Source organism: Podarcis melisellensis (genome assembly GCF_964234715.1).
Source record: "Podarcis melisellensis genome assembly, chromosome: 14".
Lineage (NCBI taxonomy): Eukaryota > Metazoa > Chordata > Lepidosauria > Squamata > Lacertidae > Podarcis > Podarcis melisellensis.
Window position 1 is genome coordinate 8,606,681 of NC_138546.1, and position 10,316 is coordinate 8,616,996.

Here is a 10,316-nt window from a genome sequence, read left to right on the forward strand (position 1 = left end):
TTATTTGGAGGCCCCATTGGCGAAAGCGCGCCTTGGGTTACAAACTGTTTTGGTTTACAAACGGACCTCCGGAACGGATTACGGTTGTAAACCAAGGTCCCACTGTAGTGGGTCAAGACCCACCAGTTGAATGCTGATGAGTTTAATTATTAACTTTTGACAGTTCCCAGTTCACATCTACGCTAGATAGCCATAGGCCAGTGGTTTTCAACCAGGGCACCGTGGCACCCTGGGGTGCCTTACATAATAGTCAGGGGTGCTGCAGGCAACACTGCCCTTGGTCCCTCTTTCCCTCCCTCATCGGATGCCCTCTCGCATCTCTGCCTCCCAAAGGTTTGTGTGGCTGCTTGCTTCGCGTTCACAATTTGGGCAGTCGGGCCACTAAGTCTGGGGGCATCCTTTTTCCAGGTCCCTGTGGGGTGATGTGAGGAGGCACTTCTCTTTGGGGTGGCAGGGGGTGGGCAGAGGATCAGAGACTGTGTTGTCGGCAGCTGCTACCTGGAGAGCTCCCAAGGAGATGGGGAAGAGGAGAGGAGGCTGAGGGAACACTCCACAAAGGAGGGTGTTTTGCAGGCAAGGGGTGACATAACTGGATTCTGAGGCTCGGAGCACGTTTCCCCACAGGGGAGCCACAGAAAGTTGGTCAAGGGAGCGGTGCACTCAAAGAGGTTGAAAACCTCTGCCCTAGGCAGCTGTTTTCTATGTTGTACACTAGAGGGCAATGGTACATGCATGTGTTTATTATTGGCATATTTTTTTTGTTAGCCATAATCCTGAACATCCCATCTTCTACCTGTAACTATATCTTCTTCTTCTTCTTCTTCTTCTTCTTCTTCTTCTTCTTCTTCTTCTTCGGCTGGTTTGGCAAATAAAAAAGAAGAAAATCCCAAAATGCAAGCAATAAAATAATATTGGAAGGAAAAGAAGTAGAGAATCCGAAAGAAATTAGAAAAGGCTTTGTAAACTTTTATAAACAGTTATACAAAAAAGCTGAAAAGGAAAATATAGATAGAATAGAGGAATTTTGAAGCAGAAAGGCATGCAACAAATTCCGAAGGAAAAGAAAGAGCGACTGAATGAACTAATAGAAATTGAAGATACTCCATTTATTTTATGTCAGGCAGGGGAATTACAATTACAAGAGCTCGGGACCAAAAAACGAGCATCCTAATTTAGAACAGCAGGATGTTGGTGGGTATGCACTACAGTGTGATCCTAGGTAATGACCAAAAGCCTTGTCAACATCCTTCTTAAATTGTGGCGCCCAGGATTGGACAAACAAGAATGTCTTAGTGTCATCCCTAAAAGTTGACTATGATGGTGCCAGGTGTGTTTCCCTGGGAAAAGCATTCCACAAACGGGGAGTATGATCTCTGAGTCAGGACCTGACAGCCCTGCTGAAGGGATGCAAAAGGTCACTTTCAGTGTAATCTTAAAGGTGTGCCAATTTTTTTTAAAAATCCCTTTTCAAAGCTTATGGAGGTGCTACATTTTTTCTTTATTATGCCAATTTAGCAGGGGCAGCTTTTCCTACTTTTTCCTGCAGGCACCCCTGCATTAAGAATGCTTGCATGAGGACAGTTCAAGAAGCATCTGGGAAGCCTATGGTCCGCCAGAGATTGTTGGACTCCAGTTCCCATCATCCCTGCTCATTGGTGATGATGGTTGAGTTTGATGGGAGTTGGAGTTCTGGAGGGCCATGGATTGCCCATCTCTGCCCTTATACCAAGGAACCTAGCAAATTGTCTTAGTTTAAGCAGGAGAGCTTCAGTTGATTTCCTCAACTCTTAGAATCATAGAATTGAAGAGCCAAGGGTCATCTAGTCCAATGCAGGAAACTACAGCATCCATGACAGGTGGCCAGCCAACCTCTGCTTAAAATCCTCCAAGGAAGGAGAGTCCACAATCAGCCAGCATTGATGTAGTTGTTAAGAGTGGTGGACTCATAATCTGGTGAATTGGGTTTGCTTCCCTGCTCCTCCACGTGCAGCTGCTGGGTGACCTTGGGCTAGTCACACTTCTCTGAAGTCTCTCAGCCTCACTCACCTCACAGAGTGTCTGTTGTCGGGAAGGAAGGGAAAGGAGGTTGTGAGCCACTTTGAGACTCCTTAGGGTAGCGATAAAGCGGGATATCAAATCCAAACTACTACTACTACTACTACTACTCTTCTTCTTCTTCTTCTTCTTCTTCTTCTTCTTCTTCTTCTTCTTCTTCTTCTTCTTCTTCCAGATCCTTGATCATCTTGGTTGCCTCCTCTGCACATGTTCCAGCTTGTCAACATCCTTCTTAAATTGTGGTGCTCAGGATTGGACACAGTATTCTAGCAAATCTGGACTCGCCAAGTCAAAATTTGCAGTGAAGGTATCTTTAAATGAAAAAGAAGGAAGTGATCATCTTGCATATGTTGAAAAGAGTGAGAGTTGCTGATTAACCACAAATGCAATTCTGGTTTGTCAGAAGCTGCCTTAACATCCGGGTTCAGATATGTAACATCTGTTACTAAGGTGCGGGGCGGGGACACATTTATATATGATACTGTTCCAAATCTGGGGTAGTAGAGTTTGCGGGGTGCAAGGGCACCCATCACTGCAAGAGTTAGAGAAAGTTATATATTAATCCATGGTAGAGTTTACATAATATTTGCGGGTAATGAAGGGAAGATGCCAGGCCAGTGAAAAATACAGGATGAACCAGTTCTCCTGTTCAGGAGATCCCTTATCATGATGCAATTAAAAGCACAAGGAGAACAACTGACCATGCAAACGCTGCCCTTCCCTCCGACCAGCTCAGTGTTAGTTAAAGGTAAAGGTAAAGGGACCCCTGACAATTAAGTCCAGTCGTGAACGACTCTCGAGTTGCTGCGCTCATCTTGCTTTACAGGCTGAGGGAGCTGGTGTTTGTCTGCTTCCGCAGTCAGTTTTTCCAGGTCATGTGGCCAGCATGATTAAGCCGCTTCTGGCAAAGCCAGAGCAGCGCATGGAAATGCCCTTTACCTTCCCACCGGAGCAGTACCTATTTATCTACTTGCACTGCATGCTTTCGAACTGCTAGGCTGGCAGGAGCTGGGACCGAACAACGGGAGCTCACCCTATCACGGGGATTTGAACCGCCAACCTTCTGATCGGCAAGCCCAAGCAGCACAGTGGTTAGCAGAAGACAACAGCAGAATTGAGGGGGGGGTTTGCTAGGGTAATGGAGGGGCATGATGAAACACAGGAAGAAAATGTGCCCTTTGGAAATTTAGAGATTGGGGAAGAATGAGGATGACTGGATGAGCTGATGAGGAGGCCAGAACCGTCTTGACAGGCTAGGACAGTGGCATGAAAATGGTGTGCAGTTTGCCCACTGCTCCCCTGCTATGGAGAACAAGCCCCTGTTAACAGGGGTGTCAACTTCAATACGATATTGGGGGGACCCAAGTAAGCTCTCCATAATCGATCAAATGGTGCACAGAAATCCATTTGAAAGGCAACGTTCATAAACTTTGAGGGAAGCGCAGCCTCCTCAAGTATTTTATGGGAGGCTGAAATCCCCTCCCTTGGCTCCTAAGCCTCTTGAGATGTCATGCTCTGAACTCTCTCCAAAGTTAGACCCAGGTGTAAACACAGGTACAATAAACCATATTTCTTCCTTTTTTTGTATAAATTTTATTAGTTTTCATTCAGTTATACATTTTATCCCGAATACAACAAATCATGACTGTTTTGGACTTCCTTCAGCGTCTCTGACAATCATCCATATTTATACCTTTAATACATATTCCCTTCTTTCGTATTGCCATTGTTCCTCCTTACTCCCATTATTTCTAATAAACAATACTTATTTGTTTTTTACAGTGCCTCTTGAAATCCCACTAGTGTTGTATTTACTCCGCATATGTTTTTCAGATAATCCACCAATTTTCCCCAGTCCTCGATGAACTTTTGGTCTTTAGTATATCTAATTGACTAAAGACAATAAACCATATTTCTTAAAGACACTAGTCTCCGCAGTTCCTTGATTTCCCAATGGAAACTCAACCTTTGGTGAGTTACCATTGGGAACCCCCTGGAACCTTGCTACTCCAGGCAGAGATTTGGGTGTTGTGCAACCTCTGTAACAATACTTAGTGAGCACGGAAACATGGTAGGAAAAATGAGCATTCCTTGTAAATTAATGGTGGACCAGCAGCCAAATCCAGGTGTCTCCCTCCCTCAGAAATCTCTCTAAGCCACACATACCTGCTAGCCCTGTTTTTATTTCCCCTTGGCTGTAATATGTCTTTGAACTCTACCAATGCTTCTTGTTTGCCTGGAAAGAGAGGGGCATTGGAGTGTAGAAACAAGCCTACTGTACAAAGATAACATCTGCATTCATTGTATTGCCCACTTTGGCCTCTGGCCTTGGGCCCCAGAAGATTGCCAGAGCCGGAGGAAATAAGCTTGCTCCCTCTTCCACGTGACAGCCCTCGAGATATCTGGTAGACGGCTATCATTTCTCCTGTTTCCTCGTTTCCAAGCTAAACATATCCAACTCCCTCAAGCATTCTTCATAAGGCTTGGTTTCCAGGCCCTTGATCATCTTAGCCGCCCTCCTCTGCACATGTTTTGACTTGTCAATATCCTTCATAAATTGAGGCGCCCAGAACTGGACACCACATCCCCACAGTATTCCTGATGAGCCACAACCATTCCCCATTACTATTACTATCCATTTTAATTTGCTTAATCTATTTTTAAAGCCATTGGAAGTTAGTGCCCATCAACACATAAGATGTTCCATAGAGTAAACCTATGCCATGTCAAATGCTGTCTGCCCTGAATCTGGTGCCAAATAATTTCACTAAAGGATCCTAAGTTAGCATAGGGCAGAATGTTTTTCACACACATTTGTGTCTACACTGATCTCATCAGCATATGTTGCCTAATAATAGGGCTGGCTAGTGCCTTTTTTGGTAAAAAAATGTGGTGCTGGTACTCCAATCTTGATAAAAGATATTGCCAAAATGGCTGCCATGGGCAACAAAAAAAGAGAGGACAGTACTTTGTACTGCTGAGTACCATCGAGGAAAAGAAACACAGGGGGTGGCATATTTTAATGGCTTGTCATGAATTCCAAGTCTGTGTTATTTTACTGGTATGCTGGAAATTGCTTTGTGATGAAAAGCTGTCAGAAAAATAAAACAAGCCACTCAAATCTCAATAACTCTTTGCTGCTAAGGGGTGACACTTAGGAAACGTGTTGAGGATTGAGGCGACACCTAAAAAGCTGTTTTATGTCCACCTCAGGAACCCAAAGCAGCGTACGAATGCCAGCCTGTGGAAAATTTATTTTCCCGTAAATGGTGCCCTGTGGAAACTCCATGAGCTATGTTTGTTGGAAAATGTCAAAGAATGGATGGCTTTGTTTAGGAGTCTTGATCCGTTTGATGTTAATCGCCCTTGATCCATTCCCGCCGCTCTGACTCTGTTCCTCAGCTTTCCATTGGAAAAGCTGTTATTGTTCGTCAAGTTTATTGTTGAATTGGCAGCTGGCCTCTTTGGCGTAATGGTTTCCTTGTAAAACTTGTTTTCTGTGAGCACCAAGTTCATCCTCGGATTGAATTTGGCTTGTATAACTTATTGTATGGGCAGAGTTGGTAAGGTGAGGCAAAGGTGTACCTCAGGCGGCCGATTTGGGGGAAAGAACTGGGTGGATAGAACTGGACTGCGAATGCAGGTGGCGGTTCTCCTCTGTAACCTCACAGATATGGATGAGAGATGTGCAAAAGGAAAACTGGGCTATATTCAACGTGGCTACACTGGAGCTTGGCAACACTCCTGGCTGCAGTTAAATTATTACCAAGCCTGTTTAGGGCTTTAGAAATTGGCATATTATGGGGCACAAACCCCACTGAAACTAGGAGGATTCTGCTCTGGGTATCCATCTCCCACGTCACTGGCTTTAATGGTTCCCTGAGGTTTATTATGATGTTCATATTGTTCACCATCCTTAGATGATGCCTTTCTAGAGCAAATTACCAAACATTCAAAAAGGAGAGATATAGTAGTCATGGGAGACTTCAACTTCCCCAATATCTGCTGGAACTCAAACTCTGCCAAGGATGTAAGGTCCAACAAATTCCTCAGTTGCCTTGCTGACAATGTCATTTCCCAGAAGGTGGAAGAAGCAACAAGGGGATGGGTCATCTATCTTGGACCTGGTCCTCACCAACAGGAAAGAACTGATCAAAAAAAGTGGAAGTACAGTGGTCGCTTGGGATGCAAACGTGATCTATGTGGGATGCACGTTCGCAACCTGCAGCGGCGTGTCTGCGCATGCGTGGGTTGCAATTTGGCGCTTCTGCGCATGCGCAAAGCAAGATTTAGCATTTCTGCGCATGCACGACCCCCGAAACCGAGAAGTAACCTGTTCCGGTATTTCCAGGTTTCAGCGGGTCCGTAACCTGACAAAACGCGACCTGAACCTGTAACCCGAGGTATGACTGTACTCGGAGACTTGGGAGGAAGTGATCGTGTCCTCCTGGGTTTCATGATACAGAGGCAAGGGAAAGCTGAGTGTAGTCGGACATGCACTCCGGACTTTAAGAAGGGCAATTTCAAAAAGCTTAAGGAGCTACTGGGAGAGATCCCATGGTCAGAAATACTCAGAGAGAAGGGAGTGCAAAATGGATGAGAGTTCCTTAAATGTGAAATATTGAAGGCACAAATGCAGACATTTCCAACAATAAGTGGCATCTAAAGAAAGCAGTGTGGCTGCATAAGGAGCTTACAGATGAGCTGAGATTTAAGAAGGGAATGTATAAGAAATGGAAGAAAGGAGAAATCACAAAGGAGTATACACAAGTTGCGGGGAGACAGTTGCAGGGAGAAGGTCAGGAGGCTAAAGCATCAAATGGGCTCGGGTTTGCAAGAGAGGTTAAAAATAAAAATAGAAATATTTATTTGGCTATGTTTGAAGCAAGAGAAGAACAGGCAAGTAGTAGGTCCTCTGCATGGAGAAGATGGGGAAATGCTATTGAGTGACAGAGAGAAGGCAGAACTACTCAACACCTGCTTTGCCCGCCCTTATCCAAAAAGAAAGCAGTGCTGAACCTGGTGATAACAAAATAAACCATGCAATGAGGGAGCTGCAGCCTAAGATAAGAAAAGAGGTAAGGGAACACCAGCTACTTTAAATTAATATAGATCTCCTGGGCCTGGTGAGCTACCCCCAAGGGTACGAAGGATCTTGCTGATGTAATCTCTTTTTATTTAATCCCCCACACCCCAAGAAGAACATTCAGTGCCACAAGGTGCAGGGGATGCTTGGTTGAAACTTGATCTTCTAAACACTCTTATTCAAGCAAGACCCAATAATTTCAATGACACTTTCAATCATTGCTATTTTTCTAGAAAAAGGGGTGTTGGAACTCACCATAAACACCCCCCTTGTTCTCTTATAATAGAAATGGCATCCACCTGAGAGGTGCTGGAACTGAGTTCTGGTGAGTTCAAGCTGAAAAAAGCCGTGCTTTCAAATATTATTATTATTATTAGTAGTAGTAGTAATAGTAATAGTGGTAGTGATAGTAGCATTTTCATTCTACTTTCCCAGATGCATCTGAAACAGCTCACACAACACAAGTCATTGTATGCATACTTGGGAATAAGCCCTGTTGAACAAGATTTTTTAAAACTATTCTATTTCAATATAAACAGACATATCTGAGGATAAATGCAAAGAATGGATCAAAACATGTATAAAAGAGGGGTTGGAAATTAATGCTACTGTAGAAAGCAGAACAACGATAAGGAAAGGAAGTGCAACCATTATTTGCAATTGACATGTGGGGGCGTGTGAGCAATGTAATGGTGCCATAAACCAATAAAATAATTTCTTTATTACTCTGTGCCTGTTAACTCAGAAAGCCCAATGGTGTCAGTGGAAGTTACTTGTTCCAAGCCAGTGTGGGTGGAATTGCTGCTTTAAAATGCAAATCTCTCAGCACCGTTCCTCCGAAGTCTAGCTCTGCATTCATTGGGGCTGCCTGCAGAAAAATGTATTTTGGGTTGCAGCCTGAAACTGTTTAAATATTACATTAATTTCCAAAGCATTTATATATCTCTTTTCAGAACAGTTTACCAACCTCTTATTACTGTGTTTATTGAGTTGTAATCTTAAAAGATTACAAAAGAGGTGGAGATAGGGAAGTGATGATCATAATGATGGCGTGGTTTGGCCAGTACAGTGGTACCTCGGGTTACATATGCTTCAGGTTACATACGCTTCAGGTTACAGACTCCACTAACCCAGAAATAGTGCTTCAGGTTAAGAACTTTGCTTCAGGATGAGAACAGAAATCGTGCTCTGGCAGCGCGGTGGCAGCAGGAGGCCCCATTAGCTAAAGTGGTGCTTCAGGTTAAGAGCAGTTTCAGGTTAAGTACAGACCTCCGGAACGAATTAAATACTTAACCCGAGGTACCACTGTATTAACCTTATTTAGACAGGCTTTTGGTGCAGTGACTTAATTTCTTCTTTCCACCCTGCTATGCATTTGGGGTTGTTTCCCACTACAGATGCTGTTCGTCTGAGGTTGCATTCACCTAATTCTAAGACCTGCTAAGCAACAGATGGTTGTTATTACAGTGGTGCCCCGCTAGATGAATGCCTCGCAAGACGAAAAACCCGCAAGACGAAAGGGTTTTTCGGTTTTTGCGACGCTTCGCTAGACGATTTTCCCTATGGGCTTGCATCGCAAGACGAAAGCCCATAGGGAAATCTCGGGGACCTTTTTTTAAATGCTGGCGGTGGGGAGCAAAGCCTTCCCCCCCCTCCGGACTTCAGAAGAGGTCCAGGAAGGCCGGCGGGGGCGAAAGGCTTTGCTCCCCACCGCCAGCATTTTAAAAGCGGTCCGGGATAGCAGGGAAGCGCTTCCCGCTATCCCGGACGGCTTTTGAAGGCAGGCAGGGGGGGCAAAGACTTTTGCCCCCCCTGCCTGCCTAACCGGGGGCTTTTAAATCGCCCCGGGACTGTCCGGGGCGATTTAAAAGCCCCCGGACGGCTTTTGAAGCCTCCCCCCCCGCCCGGCTTCGGGGCATCATCCCGATGCCGGGCGGTGGGGCAGGAACGCCTCCCCCAGCCGCCCGGCTTCGGGGCATCGTCCCGATGCCGGGCGGTGGGGCAGGAAAGCCTCCCCCAGCCGCCCGGCATCGGAACGATGTCCCGAAGCCGGGCGGCCGGGCGGGAAAGCCTCCCCCCCCAGCCCGGCTTCGGGGCATCATCCCGATGCCGGGCGGTGGGGCAGGAACGCCTCCCCCAGCCGCCCGGCTTCGGGGCATCGTCCCGATGCCGGGCGGTGGGGCAGGAAAGCCTCCCCCAGCCGCCCGGCATCGGAACGATGTCCCGAAGCCGGGCGGCCGGGCGGGAAAGCCTCCCCCCCCCCCCGCCCGGCTTCGGGGCATCGTCCCGATGCCGGGCGGCGGGGCAGGAAAGCCTCCCCCAGCCGCCCGGCATCGGGGCATCGTCCCGATGCCGGGCGGTGGGGCAGGAAAGCCTCCCCCAGCCGCCCGGCATCGGAACGATGTCCCGAAGCCGGGCGGCCGGGCGGGAAAGCCTTTGTCCCCCCTGCCTGCCTTCCCAGGGGCTTTTAAATCGCCCCGGACAGCGGAGAAGTCCTCCGCTGTCCCGGGCGATTTTAAAATGCCGCCCGCCAGAAGAGGTCGGGGGAAGGCTTTTTCCATAGGAACGCATTAATTGATTTTCAATGCATTCCTATGGAAAACCGTGCATCGCAAGACGAAAAACTCGCAAGACGAAGAGACTTGCGGAACGAATTAATTTCGTCTTGCGAGGCACCACTGTACGTCCACAATATGTAAAACCACAGAATTCAAAGCGGGAGTACTTTCTCTTTACCCGTGACTGTATGCATATATATACATATGTATGTATGTGTATGTATACAGGTTTACATCTGTCTGTCTCAGGAGACATTGGAGGAGTGTGACCCTGGGGGCGAAGTCAAACTTTTGGAAGGTTGCAGTGCCTGATGAGGCTGTAGACACCGATATATGTGGCTGATAAACGTATATATCATGCGCATATGTTTGTGTAGGGTTGCCATTATTTCAGAAAGTTACATTTCTGACACCCGCAAAGTTGTTGAGCTTTTTTGGAGGACAACCTGTAGAGACTGAAATATGCAGCTGATAAATGTATATATCACATGCATATGTATGTATATACATCATCTGAAGAATTTTTATTTGCATCAGTCAATAAAATAAAATGTACTGAAGATAGAGGTAAAAACTTAACTATACAAAATGCATTCTGGACGTTTACATCAATAATC